This window comes from Cylas formicarius, unplaced genomic scaffold (genome assembly GCF_029955315.1).
Source record: "Cylas formicarius isolate icCylForm1 unplaced genomic scaffold, icCylForm1.1 PGA_scaffold_12__32_contigs__length_19106922, whole genome shotgun sequence".
In the NCBI taxonomy this organism is placed as follows: Eukaryota; Metazoa; Arthropoda; class Insecta; order Coleoptera; family Brentidae; genus Cylas; species Cylas formicarius.
This window is the reverse complement of record NW_026844225.1, coordinates 2829981-2853811: the sequence shown is the minus strand read 5'-3', so window position 1 is coordinate 2853811 and position 23831 is coordinate 2829981. Positions and strand designations below refer to the sequence as shown.

The 23831-nt window shown below is 33.6% G+C and overlaps 1 protein-coding gene across 4 annotated transcripts in view; it reads right to left on the bottom strand.

Annotated features, from left to right (window-relative positions):
- LOC132708654 (integrin alpha-PS2) overlaps window positions 1-23831 on the bottom strand; it is a 179598-nt gene that overhangs the window by 98143 nt on the left and 57624 nt on the right. Inside the window, exon 1 of one of the 4 annotated variants that reach the window (XM_060681118.1) lies at window positions 21712-21892. The exons of the other annotated variants lie outside the window; for them this stretch is intronic. The gene's annotated coding sequence lies outside the window, so the exon portion shown is untranslated. Of the gene's footprint in view, window positions 1-21711; window positions 21893-23831 lie in introns of those variants that run through there. 4 annotated transcript variants of the gene reach the window in all.

Below are 23831 nucleotides of genomic sequence, written 5' to 3'. Positions count from 1 at the left end.
CGAATAGTCCCCCAAACAAACAAACAAAAACAACTAGAGCCCTCAAATCGACAAAGGGAAATATCTCACAAAGTTGGGGCACTGATGGAAGAGAACGCAGAAAGATCTAATCTTCCATCCCTCAGAGAAACAAGCCGCAAAGATCTAAGTAACATCTTAAAACATGCAAATGTAATTACAGAAACAATTAACACCGAATCATTATCAGGGGCGAACAAACTAATGTACTGCATCACCGTCGTTGTCATTAAGGAATTAGGATATACCTCGAAAGCTACTCCCAAAGGAAAATTCCAGGAACCAAAATGGAAAATCGGTCTAAAGAATAAATTAAAGAAACTGAGATCAGATCTAAGCAACGTAAAAAAATGGCTGGATCGAAAACTACAAAACAAAAAGACTCGTGAAGAACTTAATAGAAAATACAAACTTTACACAAAAGGTTTGCCTACAGTAATAGAAGAACTAAAACAAAGGGTCACTGCTACGGCCAACAAAATGAAACGATAACGATAACGGATAACCCAGTATAGGGAAAACCAACTCTTTAAAATTAATGAAAATCGCCTTTACGCAAACGTTAAGGGCAATAAGAATAAAGCGCATGCCCTTCCTTCAAAATCAGACCTAAATAACTTTTGGAAAGATATATGGAAAGATGAAAAACACCACTTATGATCTAGCGCGTTAGATTAAAGAGGTGGAAAATGTGGTTAAAGCAAACCCTATGAATGACATTATCGTTACAACTCAAATGGTCTCTGACCAGTGCAAAAGGGTCAAAAATTGGAGTACTCCAGGAACCGACCAACCAACTCCACGGATTCTGGTGAAAATACCTTAAAAATCTCCATGCAATGAGTGTACCAAACAACGAAAAATAGCTGACAGCTGCAAAAACGAGCCTATTTATGAAGAAACCAAGAAAATGGGATAGCTCCTAACAACTACATTCCTATTACCTGTCTACCAACAACTTTTAAGCTGCCAACGGGTATTTTTTCAGAGGCAATTTACAGACATCTGATTGCAAACCAGCTCTACCCTATCGAAACAAAAAGGAAATCACAAAAAATCTAGTGGAATTAAAGACCAGCTGTTGCTCGACAAAACGGTCATGAAAAACCGTTAAAAGAGGCAAATCGGGCTACATATGGGTTGACTCGACTAAACCGACCGATACCCCAATTAACTAAAATTTGTTGTTCAACTAGCCGGTCACGACTACCGTTTTGTATATATATATATATATATATATATATATATATATATATATATATATATATATATATATATATATATATATATATATATATATATATATATATATATATATATATATATATATATATATATATATATATATATATATATATATATATATATATATATATATATATATATATATATATATACAATGAGTCACAATGAGTCGAAAGCTTTTTTTTAGTCGAGTCAACCCATATGTAGCCCGACTTGCCTCTTTTAACGGTTTTTCATGACCGTTTTGTCGAGCAACAGCTGGTCTTTAATTCCACTAGAATTTTTGTGATTTCCTTTTTGTTTCGATAGGGTAGAGCTGGTTTGCAATCAGATGTCTGTAAATTGCCTCTGAAAAGTTGTTGGTAGACAGGTAATAGGAATGTAGTTGTTAGGAGCTATCCCATTTTCTTGGTTTCTTCATAAGTAAGCTCGTTTATGCAGCTGTCAGCTATTTTTCGTTGTTTGGTACACTCATTGCATGGAGATTTTTAAGGTATTTTCACCAGAATCCGTGGAGTTGGTTGGTCGGTTCCTGGAGTACTCCAATTTTTTACCCTTTTGCACTGGTCAGAGTTGTAACGATAATGTGATTCATAGGGTTTGCTTTAACCACATTTTCCACCTCTTTAATCTAACGCGCTAGATCATAAGTGGTGTTTTTCATCTTTCCATATATCTTTCCAAAAGTTATTTAGGTCTGATTTTGAAGGAAGGGCATGCGCTTTATTCTTATTGCCCTTAACGTTTGCATAAAGGCGATTTTCATTAATTTTAAAGAGTTGGTTTTCCCTATACTGGGTTATCCGTTATCGTTATCGTTTCATTTTGTTGGCCGTAGCAGTGACCCTTTGTTTTAGTTCTTCTATTACTGTAGGCAAACCTTTTGTGTAAAGTTTGTATTTTCTATTAAGTTCTTCACGAGTCTTTTTGTTTTGTAGTTTTCGATCCAGCCATTTTTTTACGTTGCTTAGATCTGATCTCAGTTTCTTTAATTTATTCTTTAGACCGATTTTCCATTTTGGTTCCTGGAATTTTCCTTTGGGAGTAGCTTTCGGGGTATATCCTAATTCCTTAATGACAACGACGGTGATGCAGTACATTAGTTTGTTGGCCCCTGATAATGATTCGGTGTTAATTGTTTCAGTAACTACATTTGCATGTTTTAAGATGTTACTTAGATCTTTGCGGCTTGTTTCTCTGAGGGATGGAAGATTAGATCTTTCTGCGTTCTCTTCCATCAGTGCCCCAACTTTGTGAGATATTTCCCTTTGTCGATTTGAGGGCTCTAGTTGTTTTTGTTTGTTTGTTTGGGGGACTATTCGCGGGGCTGTTTGCATTTCCATTCCATTAATCTGTGCACTACTTACAGAAACTTTGATTTCACCTAAAAGCTTTTGTTTTAGAACAGACCAGGATTTAATACCCTTTTCTGACTGTACATATAATTTGGCTATTCCATTTAGCGATTTTTTTGCAAAAATAAGCTTTTGTATCCGATTACGTCAGTCAAGTCAAAGTCAAGTCCTCAAAATCCGAAATCCATTTTTCCACTGGATAATCCTCCTTTTAATTAAAAGATCTAATAATATCCTCCACATCACGGAATGTCAAAGCGAAAGAATCCTGCTTTTTTGAATTTACATGCGTCCGCAAATGTAACCGAGCTAAAGGTATATTTTCTTCTTCCTCTTCTTCGCTTTCCTCCTCTTCATCAGCTCCCTCGGCATTGTCGTCGTCAGCACATTCACCTCTAATTTCTAAATTATTCAAAAAGCTGCATATTCCATCAATCACTTGATCTTTGTCAACATCATAATCCAAATTCAATATGTGAGACACTGTTACAAGATCATTGAGCTCAAACCCAAATTTCATGTCGCCAACTATTTTTGCGTACTCTTCAGAATTTTCATCTACTTTAAAACCCGAAAATTTACGAACTCTTCGCCTCAGAATTCGAGGTTGGTCATTTTTTGCACAATACAGAACCTTGTGTAAAACGTCAATACCCTTTAATTTAGCGTTCAATATGTTTTGCTTTATTTTTGAAATCTCACCTAAGGTACTCATTTTTATGTATTTTTTAAAAAAACTAGCAAAAAAGTTGAATTAGTATTTTAAACTATATTATTACATTTACTGGAGCGTCGATAACTTGAGCGCGTAAAAAAGCAGAAACCAAACAGAAAGGTAAAAATCAAAATATTTCACAAAGTTAATATCCGGAAATTATTGTCACAAACATCACAAAAGTATTTAAAAAATAATGGCCCGTTTGTAATTTGAAAACAAATTCTACCAAAAAGTTGATTACATAATAAAAAAGATTTTTCAATTAATAAAGAAGCGTCTGTTTTCTTTGCTTTAAAAACCTTTAAAAAAACAGTACTTAATAAGAAATGTATCTCGTTAAATAGATACGTCCAGTAAACTTCACTCACACTGTACTTTCCAGTTTTTTTTTTTTGTTACAGTTTGGACCGTCTGGATCTTCCAAAAGCATTAAATAGACACATACATCGTGCATCCTGCCTTTTTGTTGCTGGTAATCTACTACTGGTTTCCAACACCATCAGCTGCCATCACCATATTACCTTGAAACGCTGACTTCGCCGTCAAAACGACAAAACACAAAAAAATGCTTCAGCCGACGAATTAGCTAACGTCCACGTTCACAGTTCAAATGTTTTTGATAAAAGTTTAAAAAAAAAGGACCTTGCCACTTTACCGATTTAAATTACATCGGCCTACGAACTATAAATTATTTCCTATCACCATCCATCCCGGTTGAGCCCTCAAAATTTAGGATTGTTCATCGTTAGTCTAAGGTTTTCAGGAAATAAACACAGTCCAACGTTCGGGCAAATTACATAAGACTATATCTTCACTTATTTACACAGCGCACAACAACTTCTTTTACATTTAGCATGGACAACAACAATTCGTCTACCCGTCGTCTTTCGTCTTACAATTCGTCTACTCGTCTTTGGTCTTTTTAAAGAAAAAGAGTAAGCGGCACGGCTTTTCGCGTTACCCACGTCTTTTTAGTTTAATCGTCTAATACATAGTGACCTGCTTTTAAACCTTTAGTCTGTACGCATCAAAAGTAGACCTGAACTCTCAGAAAACACCACAAAGCAGCTTCCTTTTGTGATCGACTCACGTCCGCTAAAAAAATGATGTAAACATAACCCTCTATAATTGCATGCAGAAATAATAAACAAAGAAATACCGCGCTGGCGAAAACTAATACTAAAGAAAATAATGAAAAACAATAACCCAGATAAAACAGTTGCGTTTAAATGAATAAACACTAAACATTTACACAAGCACTTCTACAGGTTTAAAATGCGTTGAATTGAATTTATCTCAACTTTACAGCCATCTGTAAAAAAAATCATAAATTAAATAATTTCTTTGATATGCTTTGTTTCTATTAATTTCCTCTCAATTTTACTCAATGTGGATCTTGTAATGGGCCTTTCTGGATATTTTGCGTTAAACAAATTCTTGTGTTTTTGTTTTGTCTACATTTCATTTAGATGCGCCATAAACACTTTCTTTACTGAGCGAACTTTAGTAGTATCAGCTACTTAAGCAAGGTAAGGTAAGAATTTGCCAAAATACCAGTATGCAATCGGCAACAGAAAACTCACACAAAATGTAACACAGACATAGACATATAAACTGATAATAAAATCAATAAAAACAGATTCTGATATATATACATTCCGCTGAATAGAAGTTTTTATTTACCAAAAAAAAATTGGTGTCCAACGTGTATATGTATGTATAATCTATCTGATTTAGATTTTTCAATTTTTTTCCTACAGGGTTTAGATACGAACAACGATTTTTTTTGGATTACCACTTTGAAAGTAATTTAATTCCATAACTATTGGAGTGATGGAAAAATTGCAGGTAGATTCTGGATTGATTTATTTTAGATGACCTAAATAATCAAAACCAGAACTAGGTGTCGCTTTTATTTAAAAGCTATATCAAAAAGTTTTTTTTTAAGATTTAGATTTTAGAAAAATATATTTACACACTTTTTTAACACTTTTTTTGAGTAAAATGTAAATTCCACAATTGGTTCTAAATTATAGATTATTATAATGTCTTCTAATGAAATTCAATTTTTATAGTATTAAGTTCAGGATTTTAACTATTAAATTTAAAACTGCTTCTTCAATTTTTGGAGTTCTTACAGTCCGATGGATCCCTTTTACATGATTATTTTTCCTCAAAGTAACTGTTTTAGCCAAACTTCTATGTACATTTGAAAATTTTCGAATACCTGGTATGACTCTATAAGGAAAGCGCTATTGATATAATCGTCTAGCTTCCGGCGCACTGCCATTAGTCAAGCAACAATACAGCCTACTACAATGATAAGAAATAATTATAAAGATTTCAGAAATACGCCTAAAATTTACTTACTTCTATTCGCACTTCCATTTTCTGACGTATTTTAATAAAACAGATAGACAATTACTTAAGTAAGACATAATAATGATGATAATCCTCTGCCTGCTGTCATATTCACAATATTGTTATTTCCATACAGAGAAGAGGTTTTTATTGTTTTAAGCAAAAACCGTACATCGGATTGAACAAAATTAAGAAATTAAATTTCTTTAGAAACGATTTTATTTTAACAGAAATCAGTGGCGTACCATCAATGTCTGTCAAAATAGACAGATAAATTTCCGTACCCCCGCCACTGGTGTATTTAAAAAAAAAGTGGTAGACTAAATAATGCCTCTTGATACATAGTACATGTTTACCCCACTTTACTAAAATATTTAAAGTGGTATTACAACTATTTAAAAAAATAGTTTTTTTATAGAAAACTTTACAACCCTGTATCTCAACAGTTAAGACGTTTAGGACATATGTTGTTCCTATGAAGTTTCCGCCCCCTTAGTTATTAACATTCAATCAGAAAACACTCTGTATAGAGATATAACTAACAGTAAAATAACTAAAATAATTCTAGTTAGGAGGTAAAAAATGGAATTTTTGGTGTATGATAAGTTAAATAAGATAATTTTTTTGAGGTATTTAATTAGTGTGTATGTTTAATTTATTTATGGATGGGGGAGGTATCAAAAATGTACAACATAACATCAAGATAATGAATGCTATTATCTGAAACAATTATACTTAATTCGTCTCTGTAGACTTTTCGCGATCAGGTAATATCTACGAGGGTCACTTGAAAAGTTTCCGACCTAAGCGTGACAAAACACTTATTCTCATTTTTTGAAATATTTGTACATAGTCTCCTTGTAACTCTATACACTTCTCCCAGAGCGCTCCCGTCTCCCTAACCCATTCAAATATTACCCAGCGTTTTTCTCCGCAAAATAATTGTTCAGGAAGGTTATCAGATGAGGAGACAAGTAAGGCTGAGTAAGGCGGATGGTCAAGCAGTTCATAAAAAAATTCGAGTAAGGTTACTTAGTGTCGTCTACATACAGCTACTGAAATCCCGATAGGTAAATCGAATTTGAGACACCCTGTAATAAAAAAAAGCGTATAATTGTGCTGGCGAAACATCAAAACGTAATTTTCGATTTAATCTATGATTTTCATAATTTTTAATTATCTTCATGAGGTAACGAACTTAAGTCATAAATATCACCCGGTATATTAAATCGACCGACTAGGCTGTGCATGATCCGCGACGACCTTCAAGACAACGCTTGAACCCGTAATACTCTGTTAACTGATGCTTTCAACTATATTTACTTCTCTGTTTAACATTATTCCTTTTTGTTGACGTTATTGGATCTAAACAAGGAGTGTTCTTTCCTCGAGCGGTTGTTAACTTAAAATATAAATATTTATTTTGTTTAACAAAAACGAAAGAGGAAACCGGAAACAAAGTTTGTTAATAAATACCCACTCGTTATGGCGATAAAACTTTTAATATGGTAAAATAAGGTATGTGTGCTAAATATTGTCCCTAATATTGCTGTTATTTAACTTATATCGATACCAAAAATTAATATATAAAGCTTAGCTCCCTAATGGAACCTATTGAAATTTTGGGGGGGGGGGGCTGGAGGGGTCGGGAAGTATTTAAGAAAAAATAAAAATCGCGTTTGCAGAGGTCCAAGAAAAAAATCAATTCTCTAAAACTGTGTAAGAGATCAAAAAAATGTGTGAAAGAGCAGATCCGCGGGATCAAATTCTATAAACCCTTATTTTTCTTAATTTTCAAAAATGTACAGAATGTGGTCGTTATTTGCAAAAAACTAAAAATTGTATCGACGCGGATAGTAAATCCTACCTTGCTTGTTTAATCTCAACTGACTTGGTGCCGTTCTCGTTCCTTTTTGTCGATTGTCTTTTCAAAAAAAAGAAACGCGCACAGCGTCGCAAAAAAAATAGCCTGGCTGAACCAGGCTAGAGGTTAGGCAAATTTATAATAATAACAAAAAACTAATTGATACTCACAATTTACCCGAAAAATATTCCTCTACCAATATAAGATCGAAGACACCGCCGACCTTAAAATCACCAAGTGTATTTTAACAAAATAACATTCTAGTGTAATTAATGAAAGAAAAGAAAACAAAACGAAAATGAGAAAAAAAATCTAAAAAAATAAACGACATAGTTTCGATATGGGCCTTTGCAAAAAACCGTTTTTAGTTCTGTCATTACTCGGCAAATACCGTCAGTTCCAGGATGAACCTGTGTTACTCGGGCAAGTAACCATCGAAGGGGAGTATTTAATTCGTCTTTAATGACTACCATATCTCCTATGTTTAATAAGGGGTATTTTTTTGTCCATTTCGAACGCTGCTGAAGCATGTTCTAATAATCGTGATGCCACCGCTTCCAGAATTCGCTATGCAATCGTTGCACCAACTCCCAACGTTGTAAAGTATTAATATTAGCGTTGGTATAATCCTTAGAAGGTAAAGAAGTAAGAGGCTCCAGAGTTAAAAAATGCCCTAGAGTCAAAGCGCTTATATTATATAGGGGTATATTATATTAGGGTCACTACTCAAAGGGTGTAAAGGTCTTGAGTTTAGAACAGATTCGATGCAACATAGCGTTGTATACATTTCCTAGAAAGTTAATTTGTTTAGCCCTATTGACTGAACCAGGTGATACTTCATGCTACGCACACCAGTTTCCCATAACCCTCCGAAATTAGGTGTTGATGGTGGATTAAAGAACCATTTGATTTTTTCCGTCTCAACGGCGTTTTTCATGAGCTCCACCAGTTGTCTATTGGCACCAATAAAATTGGTACCACAATCGGAGCGGATAATATTACAACGTCCTCTAGGTGCGATAAAGCGCTTTAAAGCACCAACGAAAGCGTCAGTACACAAACTGGAAACCAGTTCTAAATGTATGGCCTTAACGGCAAAACAAACAAAAATACAAACATATGCCTTCTGGGCCTTTATCCCTCTGCCCTTTAAAGGCGTTACAGAAAAGGGACCTGCAAACTCCACCCCTACTTGCTGAAATGGCTTGGCCTGTGATACGCGTCCTGCCGGTAAATCGCTCATGTGTGGTACAACAGACTTGGGATCCACTCGAAAGCATCTTAAACAACGAGACAAACACCTACGAATAGCATTTTTCGCTGACAGTATCCAGAACTGTTTTAGAATCAAAAAATGCAATGTTTGCAAACCCGGATGCAAATATTTCCTATGTAAATAAAATATTATCAGTTTAGTAAGACGATGTTTTTGGGGGAGTAACAAAGGAAATTTCCTGTCGTGTGGCAAAGATTGGGAATTTATCAAGCGATCGCCGATCCTCAAGAAACCTTGATCATCCATAAATGGATTGAATTTTCTTAAAACCTTATCTACGCTTTTGTTTTTTTCTAGCTTATATATAGCATCAGAGAAAACCTCACATTGTACTTGCCAAACAGAACACAAAAGTGCATTGTTTATATCTTCTTCGCAAAGAGCTGCTGAACAAGCGGCAACCGAATTTTGGCGTTTTGTACGAATATTATTGCAAAATTTTACACAATATGCAATGATCCTTAAAAATTTTTCCAATGAAGAATATCTATTAAACACACCGTAGGGGTCGGATATGGAAATTAACGTCGTCATAGATTTGCTCTCCTCTTCTAAGCATTCAGAGGGAATTTCGGCCGATAAATCGCGAGGCCAATGACCAGAAGAGTAACGAAGAAACCGAGGCCCATGAAACCAAGTACGGTGTTCTAAGAATTGTGAAGGAATAAGTCCTCTACTAGCACAATCTGCGGGGTTATCGTTAGTAGGAATATAACGCCAACTATCAGGAGAAATCTTATCTTGGATATGACTTACTCGATTACTAACAAATGTTTGCCATCTATGAGCAGAGGATTTAATCCAAGCCAGAGTAACTTTTGAGTCAGACCATGCGAAATTTTTTTTAATTATAATTTTATTCAGAGCATCACGAATAAACTCTACTAAATTTGACAACAAAACAGCAGCACATAGTTCCAAACGGGACAAGGTTATTCTCTTCAGAGGTTCGACTTTCGATTTTCCAGCAACGAAATAAATTTTATGCTCGCCATTCACGAAAACCCGAAGGAAGACCACACCCCATATCCGCTTTGGCTAGCATCGTAAAATCCATGCATTTCACATTCAGCTTGAAACACATGCATGTGCCTAGGAATTTTTAGAGAAGATAACAGATCCAACTGACACTGAAATTTTCTCGATTTCGCGGTAATTTCGGAGGGAGGTTCCTGGTTCCAATCAAGGCCCATGCTCCGTAGCTGTTGAATTAAACATTTGGCGAGCAACGTTAGGGGCGCAATCATGCCCAAAGGATCAAAAACTCTAGCTAAATTTGACAAATTCCCTCTTTTGGTACACTCGGTACTCGAAATATTACCAATTTTAAAAGTAAAACTATCAAAAGCTGGTTGCCACTGCAACCCAAGAAGTTTGAGGCATAGCGGTTCGACTGTATCAAAGATAATGGGTTGCTGATGTTCAAGAGGGATGTCCGATAAAAGCTCCGCACAATTAGTAGCACATTTTCGTAACTCAAAACCACCTCTCTTTAGAAGTTCTGAGAGCTCAACTTTTATACGTTTACCAACTTCCAGATCGTGAAAACCTGTTAGAATATCGTCAACGTAAATATCAGACAACAGGATATCCGAGGCATGTGGAAACGATTGCCGTTCATCTATAGCTAATTGCCTAATGGTCCTACTGGCCAAATAGGGTGAACTACTAACTCCAAAAACCAAAGTATCCAATCTATACTCTTGTACCGGCTTCTCACGGTCAAATCTCCATAAAATATGTTGAAACCTGTTATCCTCATCGCGAATCCGTTTTAGCAAAAACATCTTCTTAATGTCTGCTATCAACACGAATTTATGCAAACGAAATTTAAGCAAAACGTTAGAAATATCGGAATGAAGTTTTGGACCAGCATAAAGTGTAGAGTTCAATGAGACCCCATTGGAGGATTTCATCGTCGAATCGAATACCACGCGGAGCTTGGTTGACACGGATTCTTCCCGTATGACACAATGATGAGGAATGTAGTACCGACCAGGCTCATCGGTCCGGCTAACGATCGACATATAACCAGCCTCGAGATATTCCCTCATAAAATTTCTATACAAGTCGAGCAAAGCTGGGTTATGATATAATCTATTTTCCAAAGAATAAAGTCTGCGTAAAGCTAAATTTTTCGATTCACCAAAAATTGGGTTCTTTAATCGAAAAGGCACAGGGCCAATGTATCGACTAGAAGACTCTTTAAAATGGTTTTTTTTGTATAGGTTTTCACAAAATTCAGTTTCTGGCGATACCGTTTTGATATTAGGTACGCTTTCGACCTCCCATAGCCGCTTAATATTATTATTTAGCGACTCCAAAATTTTTGTACAATACGTCGGTAAAGAAGCGACATTAGTTTTGTTCGAAATCTTAGATTTTCCTAGAGCAACCCAACCAAAAATTGTTTCAATAAAGATGGGCCCCTCCGGGTCCGGGAAATTAATCCTATTATTTTTCTTAATAGATGTAAACTCCGCTACCTCAACTAGCAAATCAATATCGCCACCTTTCCAAAATTTCCTATCGGCCAGTTCAAAAGTATGAAAGTATGGCATATGCGGAATATTCGCTGAAAGACTTGGCAATGGACAACAAATTGTTGGAAGGACCAAAGCCTTTAAAGGCAACTGTAGTTCTGGTGAAAAGTGAGGCCTGACAATACAACTAACAACCCCCTTCGCCGTTACGAATTCTTGGTTGCCAATTCCCGCTATATGAGTTTTACACTGTTCGCGCGGCAGCCCAAGACGCATCAGACAATCTTCCGAAATAAAATTGGCCGCTGAAGCGGAGTCAAGCAAAACACGAATTGACACAAATTCCCTTCTAAAATTCTTAATGTGAACAACAGCCGTAGGAAAAATTGACACTGCATCGGAAGAGGAAACTAACGATGTTGCGACAGGAATAACACTATCACAATTATTCAACGTATCTTGATCTTCGTTTTGTCCGCCCGTTGGCGATGCAAGTTGTGTACCCGAAGTACTGGTACTACTATTACCTTTTGAAAAGTGTAGCAAAAGCATTGTGGCGACAGCCACACCAACAAATCTGTGACACAGTACAATCTTTAACAACATGTGCTCCAAAACAAATCAGACATAAATGTTTGCCTTTTATAAAATTAAATCTGGCATAAGGTGTTTTCCCCAAAAATTTACTGCAAAACGCTAAAGAATGTTCCGCCCTACATAACGAACAAACAACTCCATCGGCTACGAAAACACCCGGCGTTGATTGTGGTTTCTTAAACGAGGCGCGCGCATCTTTATTTGGATATGAAGTTTTGAAATTATTTTTAACCACCACCTGTATTGCAGTTGAAGCCTGCATAGCCCGAAGTTGCGCATCCAAAAATGAATACAGGTCTTTATATGACGGTTGTCCCTTGGAAGTGCCACTACTACTATCGTTTGTTTTATTAGCAAATTCAAGTTCGAATCTATTACGCGTATTGCTTGGAATTTTATACAAAAGCAAATGAAAGTTTACGAAATCCCATTGATCAACTGGGTATTGCAAGTTTCTGAGTGCCTCCAAATTTTCGGAAAATGTATTCAAGAGTTTGCTCAACTCGGTAATATTATCATCACTTTTCAATGGAGGAAAAAAGTAAATTTCATTCCAAAAATTTGTAGCAATCAGTCCATGATTTTCATATTTTTGAACCAGTGCATTATATGCAATAGAATAGTTATCGTCCGTAAGAGGCATAGAGCGAACCAGAGCTAAAGGCTCACCCTCCAAATACTTAGCAAATACCTAAATTTATCGATATCGGCTCTCTCGGAATCGTGGTGAATACTACTATTAAACATGTCAAGAAATGTTCTCCACTCTTTATAGTTCCCCGAAAAAACCTTTACGCCTAAAGGCTCCAGTTTGATCGATTTTTTTGTACATTGCGAAATGGGTGTGGACGAAGAACCAGTAACAACAAGCTCGAAATAAATCGCTTTGAACCCATAAAATATCTTTGAAATAGTGGCCCTAACTTCATCCTATTGTAAAAATTCTTGTTCCCCAAAACGGAAGTTAAAATCAAGATATTGTTATGAAGTTCTTGAAACTTTGTATATTCTTTCAATGTATCTTCATATCTACCCTTGAGTTCATAAATTTGCGGGTCATCAGCCTTGGCTTTTACAGCTAAGCATCTTTAATATTATTTAAACAAGTAGTTTTTTGAACGATATATCTATTTAATTTTTCAGTATTGGAAGCCGAACGAGTGGGTGCCATTTTCCAATAACAAAATAGACAAAAGAAGACCCGAAATTTTCTAAATTGCCGCCGCTAATTACCGATGAAATGTAATCAGTTATTTAGGTTAAATTAAGAATCCGAAAATGAGGCTAGTCAAGATTTAAACCTGGTTAGAATGCCTCTCAAAGTAAAGGAGTCAATTGGATTTGCTCGAAACAAATTGTCTTTCCTATATCCAAACTCATATTAAAAACGAAAGAAAGAAATATATATATATATATATATATATATATATATATATATATATATATATATATATATATATATATATATATATATATATATATATATATTCAGCTGTATACAGAATTCGCTCGATACCGCAAACGTGGTTCACCCAAAACGAAATCCATTGCACGTTTGCACGTCACGAATGACTCCGGATGCGTTCAAATTTAATTTGCTGGCGGTCGCTTTGTGACAAAAACAAAACAAAAACGATCCTAAGCGCCTGCCGGAACCGCTAAGTCGTTTATTGTCTGACTGTGCGTTTTGTAATCCTTAATTTTCAAATTTTTAAATTTAAATTATGCCATTTATTTCCGTTTTAATATTTTGGCAAATCTTCGTCATTGCTGACGAAGCAAAGGATAAATAGTTGGACGTTTCCGTCTTAGTGTGATGCACTACTGCTTCAATGACTTGCTCCTTAGAAAACCGTTTCAAAAAATTTCTAAGTTCTTCTAAGTATAAATTTCTTCTTAGAGAATTCACTAATTCAATCCACAAACTTGCCTTTAGCTGTTTTAAACAAAAATCCCAATGTGCGAGTTTATTTATTGTTTTACGTGATTCTGTCAAATAGCATGAAGCATTTAATTTCGTATTTCTTCGAGTTTTAATTTTGTTTTTCCATATTAGTCATGACTTGTCAGAGCTTTTGATTTTTTAAACGTTTCTGGCGAAATACGCATTTTAAAACTCGTATAGGTTTTGTAACAGTTTTTATGTCATTGTAAACTTGTTTCCTTATGTAATTAAAATTCAAAAAAATATGTAGAGCATTAGGATCCTTGCCTTAACAGAATGCGGATGCGGATTTTTGCACATTCAATTAATTTTTGTTTGGATATTTGTTTTGACGTTACGAGCTTTCCGCCTTATTGACAAGTTACACATAATTGGAAGTTAAAAACTTTTCCTTTAGTGTTAGCAGCTTTTTTCGTTAAAGGCTTTAATTTCATTGTAGAATCAAGTTCGCAATTAGAACCTGTACTGATTTTAATATCCATTTGGATGTAAATTATAACTAATGCGTTATTATTTATCATTCTCACACAAAAATAAATATATTTTAGTCATATTATAAACTACTTCACTCCCTCAAACAAAACTATTTTGACACTTAAAACGCAGACATAAAAAATAAATAAAATCATCCTCGCTGCGAAAGCGGGTGTACAAGCGCACGTCGGAACCGCAAAGTCGTTTATTGCCTGACCGTCCTCGCAAATCTGACCCTTCCTCGCTGCTTCGCTGGCGGCCGTGATATTTACGACATGGTTTCACATTTTGCTAATGAAAAAAAAAACTGTCCATCAGATTGGGGTTTTCAAAAAAATAACGGATTCGTTGACCTTCAATGCATATCTATTATAGGAAGCACTTTTTTGATAAGCCAAATAGTTTTCAAGTTAGAGCGAGGTAAACGATAACATAAAAATCAGTTTTCAGAGCAAGCTTTTATTCAGTAGAGACTCCCATATAAAAGCATTATCCGGTGTATTTAAAATGAAAAAATAAAGTATTTCTAATAAAAATATTGAAAAGCGGTTTTGTCAATTTAAGAGCAGTATGGTGTATACAACAAAATAATAATAATTTCTTGACAATTTTTAGAAAATTCACCCCCACCACCCCCTGCACCGCACGATTTTTATACGACCAATTGATGATGCATTCTTAGTGTACAAGAAATGATAAAAAGTGATTATTACGTTATAGCAAGAAAGTGCAAACGAAAATCCAGTTTAATAGAATTTTGCGAACTTATTAAATCTACTAAGGAAAAAGGTATTTCTACTACTACAAAAATATAAACGAAGTCGGGACATTTTTACATCTTGACTTTTCACAACCCAACTTGCATGTCAAGGGTTCCATTCTTGAGAAACATTTAATTGTTAAATCCGCAAGGCGACATCTTCACTACCGAGATATAGAGTGTTTTTAAATTTTCGGCCCTTTAGAAAATTGCCCATAACATTTTTATTTATGAAAATTTTGGATCCAGATAAAAACATTATTATGGCATTTTAAGGCAAATGCACTTTCTTTTTATTCTTTTTATGTATTTGTGTATTGTGTCTCTGTCAGTTAAGGGCATAAATTTTATGCTTTATTGAATTTTGTATCACATAATTTTAATGGAAAAACTGAACGCAGAGGCAGTTAATGAACTTTATTTCGATAAATATCCGGGGCAGCAACAACCAGACAAGGAGGCAAGGCAAAATCAAAACGACTTAAATGAGGAAGAGAAAATCCGGAAATTGAATATGATTGCACAAGTGTTGCAAAATCCAAGCATTAATTCTTGAAAAGAGTATTAAATGAAGTGTTTGGATAATGTTGGATTGGAAGTAGTGGCCTGCGAAATTGTGTGTAACTCCTCTAGTTTTTTTTATGGGGGATATTTACAGATCTTATATTAAAGAATTTTCTAAACCAAATTACAATTAGAGGAAGTCACTCGCGAAGCGTTTACTCCCATCAATCTTATAGAGTTAGTGAATAGTTGCCATTCAGTAAGAAAACTGACGTTCGGTGTATAAGAAGTATTCAGGATATTTTGTATTCGAATACTTATTGCATTCTGTTTATTAAAATAGCTATAATTTATGAATAATTGATAAAATTCCAATAAAAGGATTAAATGGTTCTTAGGTTTCGTGTTTTTGACTTAAATTATTTTAAATTGTCCTTATCTTATCTTTATGTTAAGTTCCAGAGTTTATTAAGTAAAGTAAACAAACCAGACTCTTTTAAAAAACTCCACTAAACATTTTGCCCACTCTGTCCAAAATCCTGAAAAAATTCATAAAGCAACAAATTCAGTCACATGTAAGAAAAAATTCTTGTCAGCTTTCAGTCGTCCTGACAAGTAAAATGCTGTGACGCAGTGTTTAAATCAAACTATCCTTTACAGAGCTCGACCTTGGGACTTCATTAGAAAATTTTGCAGGAACGTTGCTAAGGCCCTCAAAATCATACTGGCAAAGTTTTACATAGAAAACGTTGTGACTTCCGAAATCGGAAGTCACCACGTTGTAGATGAAGTCCCATCGTTCGAGTGTTCGAAGTGTTTTCGGAGCGCGAGCATTGAAGATGCCAAGTGAGATTTTGGCGAAACGTCTGCAGGATTCCAGTCGGATGCAAGATTTGCAGGATTCCAGTCGGATGCAGGATTCCAGTCGGAGTTCAACGAGCGAACGGATGATATCCCGGAATATAGTGTCATCATATATATATATATATATATATATATATATATATATATATATATATATATATATATATATATATATATATATATGATGACACTATATTCCGGGATATCATCCGTTCGCTCGTTGAACTCCGACTGGAATCCTGCATCCGACTGGAATCCTGCAAATCTTGCATCCGACTGGAATCCTGCAGACGTTTCGCCAAAATCTCACTTGGCATCTTCAATGCTCGCGCTCCGAAAACACTTCGAACACTCGAACGATGGGACTTCATCTACAACGTGGTGACTTCCGATTTCGGAAGTCACAACGTTTCCTATGTAAAACTTTGCCAGTATGATTTTGAGGGCCTTAGCAACGTTCCTGCAAAATTTTCTAATGAAGTCCCAAGGTCGAGCTCTGTAAAGGATAGTTTGATTTAAACACTGCGTCACAGCATTTTACTTGTCAGGACGACTGAAAGCTCACAAGAATTTTTTCTTACATGTGACTGAATTTGTTGCTTTATGAATTTTTTCAGGATTTTGGACAGAGTGGGCAAAATGTTTAGTGGAGTTTTTTAAAAGAGTCTGGTTTGTTTACTTTACTTAATAAACTCTGGAACTTAACATAAAGATAAGATAAGGACAATTTAAAATAATTTAAGTGAAAAACACGAAACCTAAGAACCATTTAATCCTTTTATTGGAATTTTATCAATTATTCATAAATTATAGTTATTTTAATAAACAGAATGCAATAAGTATTCGAATACAAAATTCCTGAATACTTCTTATACACCGAACGTCAGTTTTCTTACTGAATGGCAACTATTCACTAACTCTATAAGATTGATGGGAGTAAACGCTTCGCGAGTGACTTCCTCTAATTGTAATTTGGTTTAGAAAATTCTTTAATATAAGATCTGTAAATATCCCCCATAAAAAAAACTAGAGGAGTTACACACAATTTCGCAGGCCACTACTTCCAATCCAACATTATCCAAACACTTCATTTAATACTCTTTTCAAGAATTAATGCTTGGATTTTGCAACACTTGTGCAATCATATTCAATTTCCGGATTTTCTCTTCCTCATTTAAGTCGTTTTGATTTTGCCTTGCCTCCTTGTCTGGTTGTTGCTGCCCCGGATATTTATCGAAATAAAGTTCATTAACTGCCTCTGCGTTCAGTTTTTCCATTAAAATTATGTGATACAAAATTCAATAAAGCATAAAATTTATGCCCTTAACTGACAGAGACACAATACACAAATACATAAAAAGAATAAAAAGAAAGTGCATTTGCCTTAAAATGCCATAATAATGTTTTTATCTGGATCCAAAATTTTCATAAATAAAAATGTTATGGGCAATTTTCTAAAGGGCCGAAAATTTAAAAACACTCTATATCTCGGTAGTGAAGATGTCGCCTTGCGGATTTAACAATTAAATGTTTCTCAAGAATGGAACCCTTGACATGCAAGTTGGGTTGTGAAAAGTCAAGATGTAAAAATGTCCCGACTTCGTTTATATTTTTGTAGTAGTAGAAATACCTTTTTCCTTAGTAGATTTAATAAGTTCGCAAAATTCTATTAAACTGGATTTTCGTTTGCACTTTCTTGCTATAACGTAATAATCACTTTTTATCATTTCTTGTACACTAAGAATGCATCATCAATTGGTCGTATAAAAATCGTGCGGTGCAGGGGGTGGTGGGGGTGAATTTTCTAAAAATTATCAAGAAATTATTATTATTTTGTTGTATACACCATACTGCTCTTAAATTGACAAAACCGCTTTTCAATATTTTTATTAGAAATACTTTATTTTTTCATTTTAAATACACCGGATAATGCTTTTACATGGGAGTCTCTACTGAATAAAAGCTTGCTCTGAAAACTGATTTTTATGTTATCGTTTACCTCGCTCTAACTTGAAAACTATTTGGCTTATCAAAAAAGTGCTTCCTATAATAGATATGCATTGAAGGTCAACGAATCCGTTATTTTTTTGAAAACCCCAATCTGATGGACAGTTTTTTTTTTCATTAGCAAAATGTGAAACCATGTCGTAAATATCACGGCCGCCAGCGAAGCAGCGAGGAAGGGTCAGATTTGCGAGGACGGTCAGGCAATAAACGACTTTGCGGTTCCGACGTGCGCTTGTACACCCGCTTTCGCAGCGAGGATGATTTTATTTATTTTTTATGTCTGCGTTTTAAGTGTCAAAATAGTTTTGTTTGAGGGAGTGAAGTAGTTTATAATATGACTAAAATATATTTATTTTTGTGTGAGAATGATAAATAATAACGCATTAGTTATAATTTACATCCAAATGGATATTAAAATCAGTACAGGTTCTAATTGCGAACTTGATTCTACAATGAAATTAAAGCCTTTAACGAAAAAAGCTGCTAACACTAAAGGAAAAGTTTTTAACTTCCAATTATGTGTAACTTGTCAATAAGGCGGAAAGCTCGTAACGTCAAAACAAATATCCAAACAAAAATTAATTGAATGTGCAAAAATCCGCATCCGCATTCTGTTAAGGCAAGGATCCTAATGCTCTACATATTTTTTTGAATTTTAATTACATAAGGAAACAAGTTTACAATGACATAAAAACTGTTACAAAACCTATACGAGTTTTAAAATGCGTATTTCGCCAGAAACGTTTAAAAAATCAAAAGCTCTGACAAGTCATGACTAATATGGAAAAACAAAATTAAAACTCGAAGAAATACGAAATTAAATGCTTCATGCTATTTGACAGAATCACGTAAAACAATAAATAAACTCGCACATTGGGATTTTTGTTTAAAACAGCTAAAGGCAAGTTTGTGGATTGAATTAGTGAATTCTCTAAGAAGAAATTTATACTTAGAAGAACTTAGAAATTTTTTGAAACGGTTTTCTAAGGAGCAAGTCATTGAAGCAGTAGTGCATCACACTAAGACGGAAACGTCCAACTATTTATCCTTTGCTTCGTCAGCAATGACGAAGATTTGCCAAAATATTAAAACGGAAATAAATGGCATAATTTAAATTTAAAAATTTGAAAATTAAGGATTACAAAACGCACAGTCAGACAATAAACGACTTAGCGGTTCCGGCAGGCGCTTAGGATCGTTTTTGTTTTGTTTTTGTCTTTCGTAGGGAATATGATGGTATTTCTCTCATAGTTGCATTTTTAGATTAATTGCTTGTTACATAGGAATGGTGCCGTTTTATTATATTTGACATTAGTAATTATTTGTATTATATTTTATTGGCAACACTTCATATTAAACTAATAATACATAAGTGTACATAGAAGCTAGAATAAAAACTAAAATTATATCTATAATAACACCTGAAATTATGTAGAAATAAAATGTTAATCTTAAAAAAATTACTTTTTTTTGAAAGAGGCATAAACTTCTATAAATTGATGTCAAAATAAAAATTTTATAAAGACATTTTACAAATTTTAGAATCGTAATTCAAACTTCCTTTTAAATAATGCGATCAAAAATATTAATATTCATTTGATTGCGTCAACGTAAACAAAACGCAAACAAACATTTCAAACTGAAATTGTTTTTATATATATTTTTGCCTCTTATAATGAATTCGTAGGCTAAGGGGTATTTGCTGTTTAAGAAATTTTAAAGGCCTAACAATCCAGACACATTTTTAAAAAATTATTTTATAATAGTTCCACCCCTAAAAAATTCATTTTCAACTTTAATCAAAAACTCTGGAGTTCTACAGGCTGGTCTGAGTGATTATTTTCCTATTTTAAAAACATAAATGTGTAGCAATTTTACACTGTCCCTAAGAATACAAAATCAACTGGTCGTACAAAAATCGTATGGTGCAGGGGGTGGTGGGAGTGAATTTTATAATAAAAATGAGAAAAAAATATTATTATGTTGTTGTTATCTACAACATACAGCCATTAAACTGACAAGACCGCTTTTCAATATTTTTATTAGAAATCTTTTTTTTTTTTTTTCATTTTAAAAACACACCTCAAAATGCTTTTATATCTTTAACGAATACACGCTTGTCCTGAAAACTCATTTTTATGTTATCGTTTACCTCGCTGTAACTAACCAAAACTATTTGGTTTATCAAAAAAATGCTCTTTATAAATGATATGCATTGAATATCAACTAATCAGCTACTTTTTCAAAAACTATAATCGGATGGATCGTTTATTTTTAATTAGCAAAATATGAAGTCCTGTCGTGAACATCGCGGCCGCCAGCGAAGCAGAGAGAAAGGGTCAAATTTGCAAAAACGGTCAGGTAATAAAAGACTTGCGGTTGCGGCGGCCGCTTAAGATCGTTTTTGTTTGTATACCATCTTTCGTAGCGAATGTGATACGTATTTGCCCTCATAGTCGAATTTTGATAGGGATGATCCTCTTTTGTATTATTTGTGACATTGCAACATTGCATATTAAACCAATAGTACATAAGTGTACATAGAAGCTAGAATAAAAATTAAAATTATATCCATAATAACAACTAAAATTAAGTAGAAGTAAAAAGCTAATCTAAAAAAAATCCTTCGTGTTGGTCAGGGATCATTTTTGTCTCGCTTATCTAAATGTCTAAATTAAAAAATCTTATTTCACAGAAAATTGAATGTCTCCATACCATTTTTTATATTGACAGGTGTTTATTAATTATTAACGTTTTGTCGTATTCCCATAAAATCTTAGCAAAAGTTGACACCTTTTTAAAAAATATGTAGCTCCTCCAAAACTAAATCCGCGGCACGTCACAAAGCGACCGCCAGCAAATTAAATTTGAACGCATCCGGAGTCATTCGTGACGTGCAAACGTGCAATGGATTTCGTTTTGGGTGAACCACGTTTGCGGTATCGAGCGAATTCTATATACAGCTCAATATATATATATATATATATATATATATATATATATATATATATATATATATATATATATATATATATATATATATATATATATATATATATATATATATATATATATATATATATATATATATATATATATATATATATATATATATATACATAGATATATTAATCGAATTTCGACGAAAGTCGATAAAAAAAAGAAAGCGAATTTTTTTGGTCGCGGAGCAAGGTAAATTGTAAAATCGGTAAAATTAAATTTATTTGCCCAACCTTTTACCTGGATCTTTTCTCGGCTTTTGTCGATCCAACTACGACAATACGAAAGGCACTTGCTCGCGAACAACGAAAAATCCGGGGAAAGTCTTGCAATCACCGATTACACAATTATTTTCCGAAAACTAATATCCGACTCGTATGGACCAAATTTTGTATCGACGCGGAAAGTAAATCCTACCTTGCTTGTTTAATCGCAACTGACTAGGTGCCGTTCTCGTTCCTTTTTGTCGATTGTCTTTTCAAAAAAAAGAAACGCGCACAGCGTCGCAAAAAAATAGCCTGGCTGAACCAGGCTAGAGGTTAGGCAAATTTATAATAATAACAAAAAACTAATTGATACTTACAATTTACCCGAAAAATATTCCTCTACCAATATAAGATCGAACACCTTATAATGGTAATTGACGATAACTTGACAATAATTGAAATAATCACATAGGTCATATGGACAGCAAAAACTTTTGAATTTAAAGTTTTCACCTCAGGGTGTTCAAGGTATTCTATATTAAGAAATGTAATAAGTGCCTTAAATTTGCAGCTATCTTTCAATTTTAGCAGAAAGGTAGAAGGTAAACTGTTGAAACTGTGTCATATATCGCGAAGTATTTAAAAAAATATATTTTTTGGGTTGGGTTATTTTGTCTCCCGGAAAAAAATATTTTCTCGAAAACCCTTAACTCGATCTGTATATTCCTTTTTGGTTTTTTAACAGCTTATTTTGCTATCTTTAACAACATGTATTAATGCTTTTAGCTGGCCTTATAAATGTTTTCTTTACCTACGTGAAGTATAATAATATGGAGTATCAGTTACATTTTTATAATTATTTTTTATAAACTTTGTGTTTGAGTGTACTATTGCTAGTATAATAACTATTTCAAGAAATTCTAAAATAAAATTGACATTAGGTTCTTGCGAGTATGCACAAAACTATTAAATACATGGATGGATTCATGGAAATATTATAAAACGTGAGGACAAAGTAGTGTTGAAGTATACTAAAGACAAAAAAGTGTCCTGAAAAGTCAAAATTACTAAGGGTGTAAACAATTCGCATATACAAGATATTCATAAAAAACATCGAACTAAATTGCTTTGCAAATATGAAATAATTATCACCAATATAAATATTTGGGCATTGAAGTCATAAGATAAACTGTATATAGTATCCAAAAACAACAAACTATGCGAGATGCCAAACTGCTTAAGGTGGTTTTGTACAAAATATGAGTGTATTTACGCTGACTTCTATATAGGAGCTACTGTGTGCAAAAATATACACTAAATCTAAATAGTGAATCATAGTATTTTAATCTCTAAAAGTAGTATGGAAGATTATAATACCAAAACTTCCCCATCAGTGGTAGCAAAAATGGGTGGCAATAATTAGAATACAAAAAATATAAAAGAACAAATAAATGAAGAAACAAAAAATGTGGGCAAATATAAAAGTATTTCCAGATACTTCACTACCAGTCTGTCAGTTAAACAGTTTTATAATTTCAAACATGAACTCTGAATTAAGTGTAGATGAAAAGCTGCTCCTTCATGTTTAAGTATTATGTTATTATTTATACTAAAATAACAGATCTTAGAATTAAATTAAAAAATTATTATTTAGTAATAGTTAGGTAATTCGTACAATACAGATTTTTAAATATTTTTTATTTTAGGTGCACCAGTAAATAAAAAACTGAAAAAGCAAATTTTCGTTCTATTTAATCAAAAAAAAAGATGCCAAAATACCATATCTGTGATATCAGGAAAAGAAAAAATTACTATCAACAAAAAATTAGTGATTGTCTTTAGTTTTTTTGAGATAACTACTGAAAAAATTGTCAGTAATAAAAAACAGAAGTGCTTAAGTTTATTTTTAGACCGGTTTAAACTAATTTATGAACGTATTATTTAGAAAACTATTAAAAAGTAGCATTTTGCTAAATAAACTCCTTTTTTGGGAAACATGTTTTTATATATATGCTTTTAATAAATATTTCAATATTTTAATTCTAAAACTAGTTTTTAATATTTATTCAAATAAAATATAAGAAAACATAGACACAATATCCGATATAATCATTATTTTCAAATGTTTTTATTCATTGTAACACAAGCTACCTT